The sequence below is a fragment of the Trichechus manatus genome, unplaced genomic scaffold (genome assembly GCF_000243295.1).
Source record: "Trichechus manatus latirostris isolate Lorelei unplaced genomic scaffold, TriManLat1.0 scaffold00061, whole genome shotgun sequence".
In the NCBI taxonomy this organism is placed as follows: Eukaryota; Metazoa; Chordata; class Mammalia; order Sirenia; family Trichechidae; genus Trichechus; species Trichechus manatus.
In genome coordinates, this window is record NW_004443997.1 from 9,152,525 (window position 1) to 9,176,481 (window position 23,957).

General features: G+C 42.7%; 1 long non-coding RNA gene across 1 annotated transcript; it reads right to left on the reverse strand.

Annotated features, from left to right (window-relative positions):
- LOC111821046 (uncharacterized) lies at positions 1-23,904 on the reverse strand. The gene is made up of 4 exons (XR_002824529.1): positions 21,412-23,904; positions 19,479-19,643; positions 2,076-2,310; positions 1-371 (listed from the first exon to the last, which is right to left on the reverse strand). It is a non-coding gene; the product is annotated as an uncharacterized LOC111821046 (long non-coding RNA).
- Positions 23,905-23,957: the final 53 nt, after the last annotated feature.

Consider the following 23,957-nt stretch of genomic DNA (forward strand, 5'->3'; position numbering starts at 1 on the left):
CGATAATTTGTACATAAAGTGTTCTTTGACATTGGTTGCATTCCCCTCAGTGTGTCAGCACTCTCCTCATTTCTGCCCTGGTTTCTTCGTTACCTTTCATCTAGATTTTCTACCCCTACCTGCCTTCTCATCTTTGCTTTTGGGCAAATGTTGCCTTTTGATCTTGTGTAGTTGATTGCTCTATGGAACACATTCCTCTCGGGTGTTATTGTTTACTTTATGGGCCTATCTGTTGTTTGGCTGAAAGATGGTCTCCAGGAGTGCTTCAGTTCCAGGTCAGAAGGGTGTGTTAGGGCCATAGTCTCAGGGGTTCCTCCAGTCTCAATGCCCCAGAATCTTTTAAAGCCGTTGCCGAGTTCTTCCCCAACTCACTGAAATAGAAGGAATAAGATTGTGGTTTTCAAAGAAAGACCAAGAACCAGGAGTGGAAATCATTCGGAGGAAATTTAAAAATAGTTTGTGGAAGAGGAGACTGGGGAAAGGATGCAGACAGGTACACAGAGCCTTCCAGGACAAAGTGTACTTCCTGCAGAGGTTTCTTTCTATAGTACTGAAACAGCAGTCCTCATTCTCAGGCAGATTAGATAGTGACCCTTTTGAGTGTTAAGTCTGTTTTGTGGCTAGAACAAGAGGAAGGTAGGCCTTGAATCTGCCTCCTTTACACAACTCTTATCTTTGGTTTCCATTTGAATGTGACAGCATTGTAACCTGGACTGCGAAGCTCCCACTCTTTTGACTGAATAGCAGCGGTCCCCAAGGATTTGGGAGAATGTTGCTATCAGAGTGGAGGCCCTGCCTTGGGTTTTCCAGTCTGCTCTGTGGTATGAATCTTTTAAATTGTAGGACAGATATTTACTGAAACAGGAAGCTGCTCACCTCATACATTTTTTTTTTTAATTGAGGTATAATTCACATAACATGAAATGAACTGTTTTTAAGTATACAGTTCAGTGGTATTTAGTACATTCAGTTTTGTGTTGTGCAGCCCCCATTTCTATCTAGTTAAAAAATATTTTTATCATCCCAAAAAGAAACCTTATACCCAATAAGCAATCACTCCTCATCCTCCCCACCCCTACATCAATCCCCTGGCAACCACTAATCTACTTTCTGTCTCTATGGATTTGCTTATTCTGGACATTTCCTATAAATAGAATCATACAATATATGACTTTTTGTGTCTGTCTTTCACTTAATATATAATGTTTTTGAGGTTCATTCGTACTGTGGCATGTACTGCATTCCTTTTCATGGTTCAATAACATTCCATTGTATGGATGTGCCATATTTTGTGTGTTCATCCACCAGTTGATGGACACGTGGGTTCCTTCTACCTTTTGGCTATTATGAATAGTGAGGCTATGAACATGCGTGTCTCTCATACGTTTTGGAAGAGTGTCTGTAGTCCTCAGCATAACATCCTACTCCTTAGTGTGACACTCGTTGTGAGGCCCCTTCTCTCCAGACTTTGTTTCATCTGTTCCAGACATATCCCTACTTATGGACTGTTGTTGTGTGCCATCAAGTCAATTCCGACTCATAGTGACCCTATAGGACGGAGTAGAACTGTCCCATAGTATTTCCAGGGCTGTAATCTTTACGCGAGCATATTGCCAGGTCTTTTCTCCCACAGAGCTACTGGTGGGTTTGAACTGCTGATCTTTCAGTTAGCAGCTGAGTGCTTAACCATTGCTCCACCACACAGAACTACTTATAGCTTCTGGAATATGATTAAATATGTTTTCCAGCCCCCGTGTCTTTGTACAGGCTGCGTCTTCAGCTTGGAATTCTTTCTTCCCTCCCTTCTTCACCTGACTGTCTCTTACTTGTCCTCCAAAACTCAGATGAAGTGTCACCTGTTTAGTGAAGACATCCCCAGCACGCTATAACTCACTTTTCAACCCATCCCCAGGCTGAATTAGGTAGGATCAGAGAAAAAAGTAGGGGCACATGTAGAGCAAGAGATGAGGAATGGGATGAGGGCCCAGGCACTGGTAAGCAGGCAGAGGAGTAGAGGACATGGTGAGGTAAGGCAAGGTGTTATTGTGAAGTGTGCTGTGGTGTCAGGTTCTTACTGGGGGTAGCTTTTCTGGCTTAAATGGGACAGGTGGGCTCTACATATTCCAAGGCGGCTGGTTCCTGAAGCTCTTCCTGCTTATTTCTGTCACAACTCTTACTGTGTTGTACATAGTCCATGAGTCTGTCTGTCTCCTCTGGTAAACTTGGAGCTCGTTAGGAGGGACCCCCTGTTGTCATTAGTCACTGAGTTCTCAGCCCAGCCAAGAGCCTGGAACACACAGCAGGTCGCTCCTGGTAAAATGAACAAGTCAAAACAAGATGTTAGTGCAGTGACCAAAGAGACTGGATTAAATTTCTAGACATTATTAAATTAAATATAATCCTAATCGAAACTAATTATTAAACAACTAGGATTTATTTATATTAAAATAAATATATGGCCTTTTGGCTGACCAAGAATGAAAAATTCTTGAAAACAAGTATACTTCCTAAGGAAAGCAGGCTCCTCCTTGTTTATTGGGCCTATTGATGGAATCATTTTTTAAACAGCTTTATTGAGGTATAATCCACATACTATATAATTTACCCATTTAAAGTGTACAATTCAGTGATATTTAGTGTATTGACAAAGTTGTACAACCATCACCAATAAGAATCCCAGACCCATTAGCAGTCACTCCCCATCCCCGCCACATCCCCAGCCCCAGGCAACCACTACTCCATCTTCTTAGACAGTCTTAAGTACTCTGAGCGTTGGGCCCCACTTCTCACCCCACTGGATGTCAGGTTTGAACATCTGTGTTAATGAGAACATTTTTCCAGGCAACAGATGAGAGGGAGGAAGGGACAGGCACAAGGGGGTAGAGAGGCAGCAGATATAGATGAAATTGAGACTTGGAAGATCCTTAGAAGAAAAGAAAGTGGAAGATGCTGAGAGAGAAATAGGCAGGGAGGGATAAACCCAAAAGTATCCCTTAGAAAAATTTGTAGGGTTTGTTTCTTTCAACGGAAACAATGGCGTAATGGAAATTAGATGGAGTCAGGGACATTATTGGAATGAATGTTCCCATTGATTACACAAGTTGCTTGCTGACAAGTGGCAGCAGAAATGTTGCTGGGCGATCCGTCTCAAATTCTCCCTGACATTGTAAAAGAAAGTGATGTGCATCATCCAAGAGCCCCCCTTTGTCCTCCTTTATTATGTGTTTGAGGTAAGTGATCTGCCTGATGGATTTTAAATCTCCTAATTTGATAGGCTCCTGAGCATGTCAGAATGTCTGCTGGGTATAAATATCTGATTTAAATGCAGGTTTCCATCCTTTTCTATTATGTTCAACAAAAATAAAGTAGGTCCATTTGGATGACTTTTCTTCCCTCTGATGGATGAAGCAGAGCACTAAGGGTTTCTTTGGTAAACAGAATGTTGTTGTTGTTAGTGGCCGTCAAGTTGTTTCCAACTCATGGCGACTCCATGTGTGCAGAGTAGAACTGCTCCATAGGATTTTCAAGGCTGTGACCTTTCAGAAGCAGATCACCAGGGCTTACTTCTGATGTACCTCTGGACGGGTTTGAGCCAGCAGCCTTTCCCAGTTGGTAATCCAGTGCATAACCATTTGGGACACCCAGGATACCATAAGCAGAATAGTGGTGGCTCCCAAAGATGTCCACATTCTAATCCCCAGAACCTGTGAAGATGTTACCTTACGTGGCGAAAGAGACTTTGCAGATGTGACTAAATTAATGATTTTGCAATGGAGAAATTATCCTGGATTATTTGGTTGGGCCCAATGTAATCACAAAGATCCTTAGAAGAGGAAGGGAAGGAGGGTCAGAATCAGAGAAGGAAATATAATGATGGAAGCAGAGATTGGAGTGATGTGGGGGCACAAGCCAAGGAACACGGGTAGCCTCTAAACCCATTGCTGTCGAGTTGATTCCAACTCGTAGCAACCCTATAGGACAGAGTAGAACTGCCCCGTAGAGTTTCCCAGGAGCGCCTGTTGGATTCAAACTGCTGACCTTTTGGTTAGCAGCCGTAGCTCTTAACCACTATGCCACCAGGGTTTCCTTGGTGGCCTCTAGAAGCTGGAAAAGGCAAGGAAATGCATTCTTCTCTAGAGCCTCCAGAAGGAATCAGCTCTGCTTATTCGTTTTATTCTTCTTATATTTAGAACTGTAAGATCATACGTTTGTATTGTTTTAAGGCACTCAGTTTGTGGTGCTTTGTTACAGCAGCAACTGGGAACTAATACAGACTTCTACCTTAAGTTTGAGTTTTACTTTGAGACCATGGATTTTTATATTATAATAATAGCGTGCAGTTATTGTGTGTTAACCATGTGCCAGGGACTGTGCCAGGTGCTGAACAGACCTCAGTCCTCCCAGCAGCCCTGCAAGGTATGCACCATCGTTATCCTTATTTTGTAGATGAAGAACTAAAGCTTAGAGCAGTCTCTCTCAATCAGGGGTGATTTTCCCCCTCAAAAGACATTTGACAGTGTCCGGAAAAATTTTGATCGTCACAACTGGTGGGGACAGCTTCTGGTATCTAGTGGGTGGAGGCCAGGGATGCCACTAAACGCCCTTCAATGCCCAGGACAGCTCCCGACAACAGGGGATTATCCAGCCCCAAATGTCAGCAGTGCTGAAGTTGAGAACTGCCAGATTAAATGTCCTGGACCATGTGGCTGGTGAGCTGCCGAGCCAGAACTCGAATCCTTGATCCCTGAACTTGTGTTTGAAACCAGTAGTTCTGTCACTGCTGCGACCAAGTATTTTAAGAGCATGCAGTACAGAGCAGTGAGGAATCCTGGAAAACAATGTGGTGGAGAAACGGTGGGCAGGGAAGAGCAAGCATTTCCACGCTTGGTGAATGCGGTGGAGCTGCTGTGCCCAGGCCTCTTGGAGGAGGGTGGAGAGTGGGTGGGGCCATGCATGAGTCAAGGGTCAAGTAACTGCAGGTCAGGAAGAAATACCATTTAGAGGAGCAAGTGCCAGGAAGGCATTCTGAGGCCGTGAGTTGGGACTGAGATTTCACGTCGGGAGCAGGTTCAAAGTGGAGCAGGAGTGGGTGGAGAAGAGACGGTCCAGGATGAAGAACTGTGGGTGACCCCAGAGTGCCAGGGCCAGTTCTCACTGGCTTTGGGTTAAAGGGACACGCTCATCTGGACACAGCCCGAGTTAGTCCCAGTTGGACGTATGCATGATTGGGACGTCATTCGAAGATTCTGATCTGTGTACGTGTGTCCAAGGGCCTACAGGTCAGTTCGTGCCTGTGAGGGACTGTGTATGCCCCTTGTGTCTTGGTGAAGGGCTGTGATGACATTCCCCATACCATACACACTGATCACTTCTGGAAGGTTTTGACACAGCACAACTTTTGGTTTTGCTAATTCAGAGCTTCTAGACAGGCAGGGAAACTGCTGATGGCTGTGGAAAGACCGGAAACGCTGATTCTCACCCAGGATTCAGTGTGGGGCAGATGGGGTTAGCATATATCTGATGTGGGTTCTGTGTAAGAGGCACAGATGAGGATCCCTGCTTGCAGCTCTGCTTTGTCCGTAGGTCATACGCACCGATGGGAAAAGTGAGGCACCTAGCTATTACTTTTGCTTTTTTATAGATGAAGAAACTGAGGCTCAGAGAGTTTTAGTAACTTGCCTGTATTTCTCATACAGCTGATGAGTATCAGAACCTGGATTTTGTCCCAGGCTCTTCCCACTACACCCAAAGAATGTTCCGGGGGAGAATACTGGGCCATGCTGTAACAGCATCCTGTGTGATTTCGGGCAGTTCACTTAGTTTCTCAGACACCTCAGTGTTTTTATCTGTAAAATAGGAATCCTAATATACCCTTCCTGCACAGATAGGTGGAATGAAGTTAAACAATTTTTGTGAAAATTATTTGGAAAATATTATGTGTTATATAGAGGCAAGGAGTTAATATTATCTAGATTGGATTCACCAGAAAGTCTTCACATAAAAAAAGAGATGGCTTGGCAAAGAGTCTTGAATGAATTGACAAAATATTTATAGAAATCGTCACCCTGGCTTAGAGTGCTTAGTCTTCACTCACTTGAGATAGTGAATAACGTTCTGATATAGGTATATTCCCTGTATGAGCAATTATACCTGGCTGGAAGCCATTCCCCAAAGGAGGACAGCAAGAGATTCTGAATTATTTTAAGTTGAAAGTGGGGAGGAAGATAAGTTTTATGTTCTTCTACTCATGCTTCTGGGCATTCGTAACTGGTATGTTAGCATTTGATCGCAATCACACCACGTGCTGTTTTCGTCTGTTAACTTTCTGTGGTTTCTGTCATCTTGGTAATAGAGAAAGGAGGATGGGAGAAAAGAGCGGGCGGGAAGTTGCATAGGTGAGCAGTAAAATGACACCAGGAAGAAAAAGTCAGATAAGATGAAGAGCATTGAGTAAGAACCTAGACACGTCTTCATCAAAATTGATTTTCTACTGGACAGGTCTCTACTCTGCTTTAATGTTGTGTTTATAAATCTACATGAGACGTGGAAAACACATAGTGTCCACTCAGAATAGACCACATCCAGCACCATGGAAGACATCACTAATCAATCATTGCAGCCCAGCACTCCAGGAAGCCACGACCAGTCAATGAAACCTATTTGTCGTCTCTGAGCTAGACAGTAAGCCTAGAACATATATTTTACTGCATTAATTAACTTACTTAATTCAAAGGCTTTTTGACCTGCTGTTTATACCCAGCTTAAGCCGCTCGTTGACTATTTTAGTATCCCCGGGGTTTTTTTGCAAGCTCACACCACCAGCTACTGAACATTCGTTGGGTACCAGGCAGTCTACATTCAGTTTCACAAGTGTTCATTTTCTAGGTGAGAAAAGCTCATCTGAATAAGAGTTCAATCTAAGAAAGAGTTCCTTTGCTTACAAAGAGTTTGAAAACTCCTGCTTTCCTATTTCTGAGATGAGTGAGGCATAGTGTTGCATTTGCTCACCAGTGTTCATTGCTAGGTGGTATAGATTTTAGATGATCTGGGGAATACAAAAGAAGTTATTACCCTCAAGAAACGTATTCAGGGTGTAGGCAAGACAAGCACCCATGATCTAGTTAAGGGGGTGGAAAACATGTGTATTTGTGAAAGAGAGTGAGACGGGGTCTTAGTTACCTAGGGCTTCCATAACCAAAAAAAAAAAATAAAAAAAAAAAAAAACCACAAGTGGGTGGCTTGAAAGAACTGAAGTTTATGTTCTCACAGTTTGGGATACTAGAAGTTTGAATTCAGTATGTGGCTCAAGGGGAAGGTCCTTCTTTGTCTATTTCAACTTCTAATAGCTACTGACAGTCCTCGGCATGCCTGGGCTTATAGATGCATCTGTTGTGTGTCTGTCTTCATATTGTGTCTTCCCCTGGTGTGTGTGTGTGTCTCTGTGTCTGTTCTGCTCTTTTTATAAGACACTCCTGAGTGATTAGGTTTAGGACCCACCTCACTCTGGTATAAGCTCATTAACATAATGAAAGAAAACCCCTATTTCCAAACAGGATCATATTGACAGGTAGAGGGGTTAGGATTTCAACATTTCTTTTTGGGGGACACAATTCAGTTTGTAACAGAGGGAATTAAAGCAAATATGGCAAAATGATAACAATTGTTGAATATAGTGGAGGGTATTCAGGGGCTCATTCTGCCAACTTTGCTGTAAGTCTGAAACTTTTCCCAGGAAAAAACCTGCAGGGTAGGTAGAATAAAACATAGACACAGAATAGATTTATTTGGAAAAAACAACACTTCATCCATGAGCTCTTTGCCATTCTGTTTTTTTCTTTATTGAAATATAATTCACATAACATAAAATCTACCTGTTTAAAGTTTACATGTCAGTGGTTTTAGTATATTCACTGTGTTGTACAACTTTCACAACTATATACTTCCAGGACATTTTCATCATCCCCAAAATAAACACCATACCTATTAGCCCTGGTGGCACAGTGGTTAAGAACTTGGCTGCTAACCAAAAGATTGGCTGCTCCTTGGAATCCACCAGCCACTTCTTGGAAGCCCTGTAGGGCATTTCTACTCTGTCCTATAGGATCGCTATGAGTCCGAATCCACTAAATGGCAATGAGTTTTTTATTAGCAGTTAGTCCCAATTCCATCCCATCCCCTGACAACCACTGATCTGTTTCCGTCTCTATGGATTTCCTTATTCTGGACATTTCATATAAATGGAATCATACAATATTTCACCTTTTGGGACTTACTTCTTTCACTTAGCATATTGTTTTCAAGGTTTATCCACATTGTAACGTGTATCAGTACTTCATTCCTTTTTATGGCTGAATAATACTCCGTTGTATGGATATATACCACATTTTCTTTACCCGTTCATCCATTGATGGACATTTGGGTTGCTTCCGCTTTTTGTCTATGATGAATAATGCTGCTATGAACATTTGAGTACAAGTTTTCGCATGGACATGTGCTTTCATTTCTCTTAGGTATGTATCTAGGAGTACAATTTCTGGATCACATACTATGGGTTTAACTTTTTGAGGAACTGCTTAACTTTGTCATGGTGGCTGCACCATTTTACATTCCCATAAGCAATGTATGAGGGTTCCAATTTCTCCACATTCTTGACAACATCTGTTATTGGTTGTTTTTTTTTTTTTTTTTTGTCACTGTTGTTGTTTTTGTTTTTTAAATTATAGCCATCCTAGTAAGTGTGAAGTGGAATCTCATTGTGGGTTTGACTTGCTTCTGCCACTTCTGTTCTTTATTTTAATTCCGATAGACTTAGGAGAAACTGGCAGCTGAGATACTGGACCTAGAAAAGCAGATAAGGCATGGGTTGTTGTTGTTGTTAGGTGCCATCCAGTTGATTCAAGGCATAGGTAGCAGATCTTAAAAGTGATTATACTCTACCCTTTACTTAAGAATCATCTTCTTGTGCTATCAGACTCCCCTGAGTTGGTTGAAACTTGTATTATTTTTTTATTGCTGCATATCAAATTACTACAAGCTTAATGGCTTAAAACACATTAATCAGCTCACAGCTCTGTAGGTCAGAGGTCTGGCGTAGTGTGACTGGGTTCTCTCTCAGGACCTCACAAGGCTGAAATCACAGTGTCATCTGGGCTTAGTTCTTGTCTGGAGGCTGTGGGGGAAAATCTGCTTCCAAGCTCATTCTGGTTGTTGGTGAAATTTAGTTCTTTGCTAGCTGTGAGCTGGGGGCCACTCTCAGCTTCTAGATGTCAGCCAAATTTCTTGCCACACAGCCCCCTCCATCTTCAAGCCAGCAACATGGCCACTCTCAGCTTCTAGATGTCACCCAAATTTCTTGCCACACAGCCCCCTCCATCTTCAAGCCAGCAATGTGGCCACTCTCAGCTTCTAGATGTCAGCCAAATTTCTTGCCACACAGCCCCCTCCATCTTCAAGCCAGCAACGTGGCCACTCTCAGCTTCTAGATGTCACCCAAATTTCTTGCCACACAGCCCCCTCCATCTTCAAGCCAGCAACGTGTTGAATGCTTTTATTCTTTGAATCTCTGACTTTTCTGTCTTCCATCTCTAGATCCAAATTTAAAGGGCTAATGTGATTAGGTCAAACTCACAACACTTGAATAATGTCCATATCTTAGGGTCAGCTGATTTGGGGCCTTAATTACATCCACAGAATCTCTTCATAGCAGTTCTTAGATTACTGTGTGATTGAATAACTGGGAGAGGTGTGTGTATAGCAGGGGCCTGGAATCTTGGAGGTCATCTTAGAATTCCACCCTTCACAGGCTTTTAACATGAATACTACAGCAGGTCTTTTTCTGACCACAGCTCTAAAATGTTTTAATGCACCAGCCGTATGAGGAGTTCCAGCTTTATACCTGACATCAGACGGTAGCTGTTTGAAGTCTGACAGTATTCTGCAAATTCATTGATGTTGTCTTTACTGACTCTTGTTGATTATTGATGGCTTCTGTTGGCTTTAGGGGTTCCTCACATGTTGACAGGGACCTTGTTTAACCTTGACAAAATGATAAATTGCACTTGTACTTCCTCTTTTGATTGTGTGGCTGTTTCAAAAGAAATACCCTCTGCTGTGCTTGATAAAATCCTCTTTGGTGTGCCAAATATGGACCATTGAACTTTTAAGAAATTTTAAGCAGAGAAAATGAATGTCTGCCCACAATGACACAAGCACTGTCTTTGGGTGTGCTCCCCGTGGTGGACGTTAGCTCTAGTAAACACCTTCTATTCTTGGTCATATCATTCCCCTCCCCTGTCTAGTAGTCTAGCTCTCATGTTCTTCAACAGGAATGAATAAATGCCCCCTTATTATTAAGTAGAATGAGCTAAAGAGTGAACACATTTGAGAGCTAAAATGACTTTGAAAGAGAAAGACAGTGGGAACTAGTTCCCATCGCTAAGGTCAAGTCAGAAGGAACTAGGAATTTTCTTTCTCTCTCTCCCTCCCCTTCCCCCCACCTCCTCCATCCCTTCCTTTTCCTACTGCTGAAATATAGTTGGTTCTGACTGGTCTAAAAAGAGCATTTTCCAGCATGTGTTCCCTGGGACACTAGTTTCATAAGATGAATAATAGGTGCTAAGTGAAAAAGGCTTCTGTGGTCAAATAGGTTCTCCATTCAAGCATATTATAAATCTAAAGGGAGATACAGTAGGGTGTGATTTCCAAACTTACTTAGAGGTTATATGCTCATTTGGTTTTCCATTTCAGAAATATTTATAAGCTTAGAGCTCTAAGCAACACCCGTTGGGAAAACTGTATTGAATGAATTCTTTGACTTGAGAAAGTAGATATGTGTCTGTAAGCATATTTGAAGCACCAGTCCACAAATGGACACCTGTCCACATTAGAGTTAAAAGTACATATAGTTGGGCCATAGATATATATATGTATATATATTTTTTTCTGCCTTAAGTAAGTTTCCCAGTGGGATTATTTCCTAATCCCTTCCTGGTCTATTAATGCTATCCTCAATCTAGCCCTAGAAGTAGCCTGGGACACCTCATTAACAATTTTGTATCTAGTAAATGGAGAAGTAAAGGAAATTAATATTTATTGATTATCTCCAATGTGATGGGTACCCTGATGAAGTAAGTGGTTATTATCCGTATTTCATTAACGAGGACACTGAAACTCAGAGAGATTAAGCAGTTTGCCTGTGGTCACACAGCTTATAAGTAGCAGAGAGCATTTGGATCCAGGATCGTCAGGCTCTAAAGCTTCTCCTCTTCCCAACACACTCCCCTGCCTCTCTGCCCTTTTTGCTGATGTATTTTAATTCACAAAGTAAATAAGTACACTGAACGTTGGGTGTAGATAATTGTAAATTGAGGTATATTTTCCCACTGATCAGCATGAAGGTTTCAGAGATGCTTTCTCTTCATTTCAAAGTGATCGTAGTTTTGGATGCTTACATTCTCAGTTTCTCCACCTCATCCCTCTTTTCTATCAAGTGATTAATGGTCTGAAAACAAGCTTTTATTGTGCACTGGGGAAACCTAACTTAGGTTTCATTTATTTTCCATATTTCTATGCTTCATAAAGGAAAACATATCTTTCCCTTTATTCCCATAATTATGGAGAGCTTTACAGTCGGATAGACTTGGGTTCAAATCACTTGACCTTTGGCACATGACTTCATTTCTGCGCCTGTTTCCTCAATCTGTAAAATGGTACGATAGAAAATACGTTCCCATACTGAGTTTCTGTTAAGGATGATGGAAACATTTGGCAACAGATAGTGGTGATGGTTGCACAATATGGGGAACGTAAATAATGTCACTGAACTGGACACATAAAAATGGTTGAAATGGCAGATGTTTTGCTATATATATTTCACCACAATTAAAAAAAAAAAAAAAAGATACCCTCCCAGAGGATAATTTAGGACTAAATAAGAGCATGAAATGGACAAGTCAATTTAAAGCGTTTACATAGGAGTACTTAGCAAATGTTAACTTCTGTCTTCTGCTTTGATATTGTGGCATAATGTTGGCAGTTAAGAGGAAAAAAAAGATAAAAGAAATGTCAGGACACCATCTAAAGGGCTTGAAGCTAGTTCTGAAGGAACTAGCACCTGCCTTCTCATTGCCTTTAGCAGTTTTGCTACTAGCCCGTTTATGACCAGTCAGTACCAATTCAGCCTATACGTGAACATTCAAGTAAACACTAACGTATAGTAATATTAACCACAGAACAAAGATTTGTGAAACTCCCCTGGCCTTCGTGTTTACCTTGGCTCTGAGAAACATAGTTAGCAGAAGTGACATCAAACAAAAAGACGATTCCCATCATCCAGGGAAAGTTATGCTCTGTGGTGGCCATGCTGGCACTCTGGCTACTGTCTGCCCTAAATTGGGAAGGACGCATAGGCATTTCAACACAAGGTGTTTTTTTTTACATAAACATGTGTCACTTCAAAATGCTCTTATCTTGGTATCACCAAAGCTAACCTAGTGCCTTGCTCCTACAGTAAGATCATTTTGTTGAATTAAAGAATACTTACAGAAACGTGCTAAACTCTGTTTCCCTCCATATTTAACTCCAAACAAAATGAACAGGTTTTGTTTTATGGCTGAAAATAGTTTGGTTCCTGGAAAATATTTTCCCAGGGAACATGGTGGAAGATGAACTAGCCTGACTTTTCTCAAAATAAAGCTGTGCCAATATTTGTTACCCAAACTTACCAGCTCTGACCTTCATGTGACCTTTGGCATGTGACTTCATTTCTGCACCTGTTTCCTCAATCTGTACAATGAGCCAGTAGAAAATACCCTCCCATACTGAGTTTCTGTTAAGGATGACAGAAACATTTGGTTTGAGACAGGCTTTCAGGGCTCCACAGATACAGCAGCAGGGCTTATAACTTTTGCCAGGAATCTTAACTTGACACTAACACCAAAAAAATAAACTACTCAGGTCTACTCCAACTCATGGTGACACATGTGTCAGAGTAGAACTGCGCCCCTTAGGATTTTCCAGTGGCTGATTTTTTGGAAACAGATCTCCAGGCCTTTCTTCTGAGGTGCCCCTGGGTGGACTCGAACCTCTACTTTTCGGTTATCAGCCAAGCAGTTAACCATTTCTGGACCCTTCCATATTCTACACACACATGCACACGCGCACACACACATACACACACACACACACACACACACACACCCCAAATAGTTCTTCTATTCAGAATCATTAGTCTCCCATTCAGAATCATTAGCTGTCCAGTTCACTCATCCTTCCCTCTGTAGGGTAAAGAAAGAGTGCTAAAGGAATCTGGAAAACTCAGCGCCTTCCCACCCAGTTAATTGATTATGTGTCCATTGTGTACACACTTCATGACTCATTACACTCTGCCCCTCAAGGTTGCTCCAGAGTCTCCTAATCACTGCTGAGGGCCAGCTTTACTCCGTGTATACTGGAGCCACAAGGTTTTTCAATCTTGCATTCTATTGCTTTCATAAGTCCTTTGGCATGCATTGCCCAGATCATATAGATTAACCCCATTTACCGCCAACTCTGCTCCCAGCCCTGGCAAAGGCAGGCCTAGCCACTGAACTGCACAGCCTTGGAGTGAGTGCTTTGCATAAAGCCCACGAAGGAGGTGACTCAGCTGAGCCTCCCTCTAATAATTTGCTGCGGCAGATTGGAACAAATTGTTTGGTTTTCATGTTTGGAGGAGTCAGTGGCTGGGGATGGGGGGAGGTTGTTGGTGGTGGAAGACGTGTTCCCCTTTTGCGAATATGGGATTTAAAAATAGTATCTCAAGAAAATCGTTGAAAACAAGAGACCGCAGGGACACTGCGCAGAGACACACAAAGAGGATGCTGCTATTTCTGTTAGCTGCTTGGGTTTGCACAATGAGTAGTTTAAAAAAAAAAATGAGGAGAGGGAGAACAGTGGGTTTTCAGAACTATAGAATGCTGTTTTCCAAGGCTTCTGCTGATAAGTGGTAATAATCAAGCCTATGACAATATAACTTCTCTCTGAGGACAAGTGCAGGTATATCCGTATGCTCTCCTCCCTCTGTTCTGGGCAGAAACAAAAGTAATAACAGAGATGAGAATCCAGATACCCAACTCTAGCGCTGTGGCCACATCCCTGGGAATTTCCTTGTTGAGTACAGCCCTAGTTCCTTTTTTAAAATTCTAGTTCTCTTCTATTTCCTTTACCTCCCTCAGTGAGCTCTTCCTGAGAAGAATAATCTGGTGAACATAGCCCAAGAGCGCAAAGATCAAGTCGAAGTCGTGCATGATGTTGAGAAGTGTTTTGGTTACCTAGTGCTGCCATAACAAAAGATACCACAAGTGGGTGGCTTTAAAGAACAGGAATTAATTGTCCCAGAGTTCTGGAGGCTAGGAGTCCAAATTAGGGCATCAGCTCTAAGGAAGGGTCCTTCCTTGTCAGTAGCCTTGAAAGTTTCTTGGCGTTATTTGGTGTTTCTTGGTGATCTTTGGTGTTCCTTGGCATTCCTTGATGTTTATGTTCCCCTGGAGTGTGTCTGTGTGTATTCTGCTCTTTTTATAACTCAGAAGTGATTAGGTTTAGGACCTGCTCTACTCTGGTATGACCCATGAACTTAACAAAAGAAAACACCTATTTCCAAACAATGTCCTGTTTATAGGTAGAAGGGTTAGATTTCAACACACATTTTGGGAAGACACAATTCAATTCATAACAGGAAGTCATTTTGTCAGACCTTAGACACACAAACGAGTACATTTTTCCACCAGCTTCCCTTATAAGAAGAGTCTTATGTTATGGTGACTAGGTGTTTGCTTCTGCCCAGGATGTTTGCAGTTTACACATGTTGTCCCAGTGTAGTTATTAATGCCATGCCCTTTCACTCTCAGAAGTACCCTGCTTTAGATGATACATTATATGATCACTCTATTTATGGAGAAAGTTGTAAACTGGTGTCATCTGAGAAGATGAAACTAGAGAAACAGGGTGGTACACCCTGCAGAGACTTTGAGGATGACGTGGCATCTGGAAATGACAGCCAAATGTGTAGCCTTTGGGGTTTGAGAAGAAGAAATAGATGAAAAGCCGGGTTTCAGCTTGAGTGTCTGCAGTGTGCTGAACCAACAGTTTTCAGTGTCACTGCTTAATCTAAGACAGTGGTTCTCAATTGGGGATGATTTTTCCTCCAAGGGGACATTGGGCAATGTCTGGAGACATTCTTGGATGTCACAGCTGGGGGAGAGGGTGCTGCTTGAATCTACTGGGTGGAGGCTAGGGATGCTGCTGAACATCGTACAATGCCAAGGACAGCCCCTATGACAGAGAATTACCCAGCACAAAATGTCACTAGTGCCAAAGTTAAGAAACTGTGATCTAAGAGATGCAAAGAAGAACAGGAAGGAGGAGGAAATGGACTTTGGCATGAAGAGTGTCTTAGGCTGGGTTCTCTAGAGAAGCAAAACTAGTGAAGCATGTATATATACCCTGTTTCTCAAAAGGAGAGTAGTTATTATCTGCAGAGGATGGCAGGGCTTTGCTCTAAAATCCTAAGGGTCGGTGCTCTGATTCACCCATAGGGGCCTGCCAAAGACTCCAAACAGCATCTCTGTCTGCCACTGACACTTCAAGCACTGTTGAATCAGCCAGATCGTATGGCCGAGGTGACACAGCAGCTTGCACGCCAGCCCGAACCTGTTATAGAGCCTTCTCTTGTTCTGTGCCCCACTCAAAACTAGCAGCTTTTCAAGTACTTTATAGATAGGCCGGAGTAGCACACCCAAGTGACGGATATGTTGCCTCCAAAATCCGAAGAGGCCTACCAAGCATTGTGCCTCCTTTTTAGTTGTGGGAGGGGCCACATGCAATAGCTTATCCTTCATTTTAGAAGGAATATCTCAATATGTCCCACACCACTGAACCCCTAGAAATTTCACTGAGGTGGAAGGTGCCTGAATTTTTTGGGGATTAATTTCCCACCCTCTAGCACACAAATGTTTTACCAATAAGTCCAGAGTCATTGACACTTCTTTCTTACTAGATCTAATCAACATAATGTTATTAATGTAATGGACCAGTGTGACATCTTGTGGAAGGAAAAGGTGATAAGGTCCCTGCAGACTAAAGTATGACATAAAGCTGAAGTGTTGGTACTCCGCTGAGGTAGGACAGTGAAGGTGTATTGCTGGCCTTACCAGCTGAAGGCAACTACTTCTGGTGTTCCTTCAAAACCAGAATCAAGAAAAAGGCATTGGCCAGATCAGTAGCTGTGTACCAGGTGACAGAAGATGTATTAATTTGCTCAAGCAATGAAACTATATCTGGAACAGCAGCTGCAATTTGAGTAACCACCTGCTTAAGTTTACGATAATCCCCTATCATTCTCCAAGATCCATCTGTTTTTTGCACAGGCCAAATAGGCAAGTTGAATGGGGATGTGGTGGGAATTGCCACTACTGCATCCTTCAAGTCCTTGATGGTGGCAGTAATCTCTGCAATCCCTCCAGGAATGTGGTATTGCTTTTGATTTACTATTTTCCTAGGTAGGGGCAGTTCTAATGGCTTCCACTTGGCTTTTCCTACCATAACAGCCGTTACTCCTCTTGCCAGGGATCCTGTGTAGGGTTCTGCCAGAGCTGAGTGTATCTCTTCCAATTATGCATTCTGGAACTAGGGACATCACTACAGGATGGGTTCAGGGACCCATTGGACCCACTGTGTGACAGACTTGAGCTAAGACTCCATTAATAACCTGACCTCCATATACCGCCTCTCTGACTGGTAGGTCACAGTGATGTTTTGGGTCTCCTGGAATTAGTGTCAATTCAGAGCCAGTATCCAGTAATCCCCCCAGAATCTTATTATTTCCTTTTCCCCAATGAACAGTCACTCTCATAAAAGACCACAGATCCCTGGGGATGGCTGGGAGAAAGATTAACAATATACATTTTTGGCAGTATATTGAGGTCCTTCCTCAAGGGGACCTGGCCTCCCATTCATTCAAGGGGTTGTGGGTCTGTAAACTGGCTCAAGTCTGGGAATTGAGTGAGGGGCCATGACTCTATTCCAGCAATTCAAGTTAGACTGCCCTTCACTTTTACCTAGAATTCTTCTGCTTGTACAGATTGAGTAAATATACGGTAGATTTCCCATCGATTTCACTCCTAGGGACACCATGACTAGGAAGCCAATGCTGTAAGTCCATACAAGTCAGACTATTTTGATTACTACTTTGACTTGCTGTCCATTACAGTAACCACACTCAACTTGTCTTTGTAGATTGAGTGCTGCCACTTGGCCCCTACCTCCATGGGGTCCAATCAGCCTTATTGTAGTTAGGTATCTTAATTCAGTTAGGGCAGTTACCACTGTCAAATCTGACTTAATAAAATAGCAATGACAGCAGTCTTTAGGGACCCTGACGTTCCCTTCACAAATTCGTTCCTCACCGTTGTGGTAAAAGGTGTGTCCTCTGGGCACTCCATGTTTGGTCTATGAGTCTAACCTGATAAATCTACTCTAACATGCCAATTTCCCTAAGCCTTTGGATATCTTCTTCTACAGTATACCAAGGCAGGTCTGGTGCTTTGGCTGGATTTAGCATAGGCCACCACATAATCAATGCCTCAACAAGCCACCCAAATAAACTATTAGATCCTTTCCTAACCTCTTGAGCTGAAACATTGAATGAAGAATCTGTGTTTAGTGGATGCATATCAATAAACTCAGACTGATCCAACTTGATGTTCCTGGTACCATTATCCCACACCCTTAATAGCCATTCCCACATGTATTCCCCAGGCTTCTGTTTGTACATATTAGAAAAGTCAAGCAGTTCTGTTGGAGTGTAGTGTTCCTCCTCCTGAGTCACACTTTGTACTTCACCTTTTGGGGCTCACTGGGACTTAAGTCTAGTTATAGGTCTAGAAGCAAAAATGGGTGGTGGGGATGTATTCTGAGAACATTCAGCAATATCTTGTAAGGCATCTGCCTGAGGAGATTCCCAGGCAGTGACTCAGACGCTGCCCCAGGTGGTATCTCAGACAAAGACTCTTCAGACACAGCTGGGTTAATCTCATCAGATGTGGGTGAGAGGGCTGGTTCTGTTGGCAGGAGTGATTCAATGGAATTTAGGGGCTCAGTGTCCCCAGCTTCCTGATTATCTGCCCATATGTTCCCATCCCAAGTTTCAGGATCCCATTTCTTCTCAATCAATGCCCTCACTTTAACTTCAGACACCATTCAAGGTTGGGAATTCAATTGGCATTGTAATTAAGCCATTCTTAGGATAAGACTCTGGGTTTGTTTTTGGCTTGAGCTGGGAGTCTGAAACCCTAAGATCATCTCTTTCTTTCATCCGTTTGTCTAGCAAAAGTAGGACCAAATAACCAGCTTCCTTATACTTATCATTCTAACAAAATTGTAGAAAAATACCAAACGTGATCACCCAAGCCTCACCTCTTAACAATACTTGATCTATGGGTGGTGATATTTTGTGTATTTCTATCACCACCTCATGCCATGGATTAGCAGTGCCCTCGTTACTGCTGGAAGCAGAGTCATCAACATCTTTAAGACTAACCAGATTTGAGAATCAATTTAGAAAACTCATCCTTACCATTTTGTTTCTCTAGAACCACTCTTGGTACCAAATATCTTAGGCTGGGTTTTCTAGAGAAGTAAAACCAGTGAAATGTGTGTGTGTGTGTGTGTGTGTGTGTGTATACATACATATATACACATATATACATATATATATGCATATACATATATATATATGGACCTCTGGTGGTGCATTGGTTAAGAGCTATAGCAAACAACGGCTGCTAACCAAAAGGATGGCAGATCAAATCCACCAGACACTGCTTGAAAACCCTGTGGAGCAGTTCTGCTGTGTCCTGTAGGGTCACTATGAGTCAGAATCAACTTGATGGCAATGGGTTATGATTTTATACATATATATTATATATATGTATATATATATATATAGAGAGAGAGAGATTTATCTCAGGAAATGGCTCACACAGTTGTAGAGGCTGGCAAAGCTGGCAAGTCCCAAGTGTGTGGGTCAGGTGTCAGGCTGGAGGCTTCTCCTGACTCACGTAGCTGCAGGGACTGACAAATCCAAGATCAGCAGGCAGTAGGTCCCAAGAACTGGATGTTAGTTGATGACAAGCTGGATGCAGGATTCAGAGTGAGCAAAAGCCAGCAAGCTCTGCCAGAATGTCTGTATATATTGGATGCAGGCCACACCCCCAAGGAAACTCTCCTTACAACTGATTGGCTGATCACATCAGATCACATCATGTAGGTGATTACATTATATCAGAAAATAGAGGGTAAGTGCATCATTACATAACTGCCAAACTACATCATTTACGAAACTGCCAAATCACTGAGAATCATGTCCCCGCCAAGTTGACATACAACCTTAACCATCACAAAGAGGGAGGATGGAGAAAAAGAAGCAAAAATAGGAGGATACGTACTGTAAGGGGTGAAAGATAGAGCCACAGCATGGGAGTCAGGAGATGAACTTGGCTTTCCTTCCGCCGCTCCCGTGATCTTGGTCTCCTTCCCAAATTATAGAGTGGTTTTTTCCTCTGCCTCAGTATCTTCCTCTGTGCAGTGGAGATAATACCAGCTTTGCCTGCCTGGCATGGTGGTCAAGAGTGACTTTGTAAGGTGCTTTGAGAAGTTCAAATTACTTTACCGGTATGGCATCTATGATGGGAAGGCCTTCTTGATGGCCCCCATGCCACCCACCTGCACTGGTGTATGGGTCCTCAATTTCTGAGTCTAACCAATAGAGGGCAGCCGCCACCATCCACACCCCTGAGTTGGGAGGTAAGAGAGTGAAGAAAAGGCATGGCAATGCTTATAGGGTAATTCCCAAATGCATTTTCATCTGACACCAACAACTATGGTACTACAGTAACTCCTAAGAGATTTGCTGTGTTCCGAATCACCAATTGATTATTTCCAGAACACCCAAATAACGCGTGGCTGGTACAAGTCGTGTTTTATACATTTTAAGGTGTTATGGGCTAGTGACCCAGAATGTAGAGAAAGCCTGCCCTCCCTGTTCCTCTTTGGTCCTGTTTGTAAATTGGTATATTTTAATATGTATGCACATCATAATCCCAGATTACATAATTGTCTTGGTTGCAAGTGTTCACCTGTCTGGTCTAAATTCAATTTGCAAGTGTTCCTGTTTGGGTCTGTATAAATATTCATTAATGATGAGGTCAGAGGAAGCAGTAGAATTCAGTAAAGGATCTTTATGAACACAAACCACAGGCTTATCCTAACCTGGGGGGATGACAGTAGGGGCAGGGCTGGCTCAGGATCACATTTCAAGGGCTTAGAAGAAATCAGACTGAGCTTAAATGAAATGAGGCAATGAGCTAGTGCAAGATGTTAATGAAAGGGGGAAATACAAGCCCAATGACGAATGTGCTGTTTCTTCAGGACCTTGCTGCTATCATTTATCGTGGTAGTTTCCCTAAGTGCAGTGGAGACTGGTGAAAAATCTTTATGCCAATAAAAATATTTGCAAGCCACTTTTCTTTGGGGTGGGGGGTGGTGTAAACCCACCTAGAAGGCTGACTTACACACTGGTGAACTGGCAAATCAAAATAACCACAGAATTCACCTTCCAACAGGGGAAGGGTGCTGTGTAAATACCGAGAATTATTTTCATTAGTCCATGGGTCACACTTGAACAGCTTCTACTGCTGGGGTTTATTGGCCCTGGCATAGGTCTTTGCGTTCTGGAAAGGGGGAGGGGAGAGCTGCTTCAGTTACAGACAAAATAGATGACTATCCTGGTGCCAATTAACCTCCCTGTAATTGATAATTAATTTTAAAACCTATTTACTCTCCCTGGAACAGCTGAGACTTTAAAAAGACCACTGTGAAAACAAATGGAGAATAAAGTCATCTCTCAGGAAATAATGGGGGCCTCTCGAGGGGAATGGTGGAGCCCTGGTGGTGCAGTGGTTAAAGCGCTCAGCCACTAACCGAAAGGTTGGCGGTTTGAACCCAGCAGAGCTCCGAGGGAGAAAGATGTGGCAGCCTGCTTCTGTAAAGATTTACAGCCTTGGAAACCCTATGGGGCAGTTCTGCTCTGTCCTGTAGGGTCACTATGAGTTGGAATTGACTCGACCGCAACGGGTTTGGTTTTTCGAGTCTCAAGGAATGAGAGAGAACAGGCCTCTTGAGTGAGCCATTTTATTCAAGGATTCTGGATGTCCATGAAGGTGACAGGCCAGAGTCACGGGATAGTGACTTTCTTCTATGTTCTCTGTCTCTTTACGTCCCCTGCCCTTCAGTCTCTGGTAGGATGTCTTAGTTTCCTAGGGCTGCTATGACAAAATGTTACAAGTGGGTGGCTTTAAAGAACAGAATTCATTGACTCACAGTTTTGGAGGCTGAAGTCCAAATTCAGGGCGTCAGCAGGGCTATGCTGTCTCTGTGTCAGCTCTAGGGGAAGGTCCTTCACGGTCTCATTCCGCTTCTGTAGCCCTGGGCATTTCTTGGTGTTCCTTGGCCTGTCGATGGGTTCTCCTGTGGTGTTCCTCCTGTGTGTCACTCTCTTTAAGACACCACTCAGAAAGAATTAACACTGGGACCCACCCTTGTTTGACTCAACTGGTAACAAAAGAAAAGCCCTATTTCCGCAAACAGGGTCGCATTTACAAGTACAGAGGTTAGGACTTCAGCATATCTTTTGGGGAGATACAATTCAGTCTATAACATAGGATGACCAGCCATTCCGATGTGCCTGGGACTGAGGGTTTCCAGGAATGCAGGGCTTTCAGTGCTAAAAACAAGAGAGTCGCACCCCTACTCCCAGGCATACCCTCTAGGTTGACTTTTACAGTTACCTCGCTCCTTTAGACTCCAGGCATTTGCCTCAGTCCCCCCTCAACCCTACTTGGCAATGCTCCCCTCCCTGCTTCAGCCCCAGGACTATGTAGAGCTTACTGAGTGCTGGGACTGCAGCCCTGGTGAACGTCCAGAGAGACGGGGTTATCAAATGCCTTCCTTTTGTTAATTATTTAGAAATAGGTTTGTTATTATTATTTTTTGACTATAAAAGCAACTAGAACATGCTGACTGGAATAAGAATACCAACAAACTCAGGCAATGGGTAGATAATCATGAAGAGAAAAACAGATCACCCTGAATCTCAACCCCTGTGGACAACACTGTCAATATTTTTGTGAAGATCCTTTTATTAATCTTTCAAACACTGGAGTCACATACCTTTTGGTCAATGTCATATTTCATTCATCCACTCTTCAGTGGCCTGGGAAAGAATGTAACTGTGTCTCCACTGCCTTTAATTGTTCAAGATACTTGGAAGAGACCCAAACATGGAGATTCTACAATTTATAACATAATCTGATGTTGGCTTTGGTATTTTCCACTGTTGCTAATGAAAAATGCAGTTTGCCTTGTCTAGAATTCAGTCCAAAAAGTAAGAGAATTTTTCACTTAATGCTAATTAAGAATTATTTTTGGGAGGGTAAGAAAATTATTAGCTTAATGAGTGAACTTGACTGTGCTCAGGATGTGATGTGAGATGTCTTGGAGGGCTGTCCTTGGCCACAGTATAGGCCTATTGACCAACCAGTTACTCCTGCAGAGTTTAAATGAGGTAAACTAGAATCCCCCCTCCTCCCTTGGGATCTCTGAGTTTCACAGGAGGCACTGTGATTCAGCATACACTACAAGATCTGTGAGTTTGAAACCTCCAGTTCCCTGCTGAGATGTGAATGTAATCATCTACCAATGTCTGGCAGGGGAAGTGGTAAAATACCTAAGTACCATATGAGTGCAAATGCCTTTTCTATATACAACCCGAAGAATGTAACCAATGTTACATTCTGTTAGTGAACTTGACTGAACTGAACTTGTTGGTCAGTAGGTCTAGACTGTGGCCAGGGACAGCCCTCCAAGACATCTCATGTCACATCTTGAGCACAGTCAAGTTCATGCATTAAGCTGATAATTCTCTTACTCTCCAATGTTACTTGTACAATAGATGCTCCAGTCAGCTTCTATCCAATTAAATAATGGAATCTTATGACTCAAAGGAATCTCTGGAGATCCCGAGCTTCTGGAAGTACTGGACTTACATAATACTTGTCACTCATTTATTCACTTATTATTTTATTTCCTTCCTTCCTTCCTCCTTCCCTCCCTCCCTGCTTCCCTCCAGTTAAAAGCATAGACTCTAAAGCTAGACTATCTGGGTACAAAGTCTTGCTCTCTAATTTACTAGCTGTGTGGCCTTGGGCAAATTAGTTAACTTCTCTGTGCTCAGTTTTTCTCATCTGTAAAATAGGGAAAATAATAGTACCTACCGCACAGGGTTATTTAGTGATTCAATGAATTATTGTGCATGTAGCACTTAAAACAGCCCTAGCATATAGGAGCTCAATAAATGCTGTTATTATAATTCATTCATCCAGCTAATATTTGTTGAGTTATTATTATGGAGTGGGCATTGTGCTAGAGTGTGCAGACCTTGCATCAATGAGAAAACATGATCTCTGCCCTCCTAGAGTCTATATTCCAGTGAAGTGAGATGGTCAATAAACAATACACAAAAAAGTAAAATAATTACAGATTGGGGTACATCCTCTGAAAGAAATAGACAGGGTGCTACCATAGAGAATAACGAGGGAGATGTGCTCTTTGGCTATAGGATGGTCCAGGAAAGCCTGTTTGAGGGGGTGATGTTTAAGCTGCGATCCAGGGGTCGGGGACAACTTTCCAGGCAGAGGGGATTGCTGGAGCAAAGTCTGGAGTTGGGAAGGAACTTGGTGTGTTGGAGGAAATGAATGGAGGCCTCTGTGGCTAGAGGAGAGCTAGAGGGAGCGTGAGATGGATGAGGTTGGAGAGCTGGGCAGAATCCCATTGTATAAGCCCCGTCACTTTTTTTTTTTTTTTTTTTT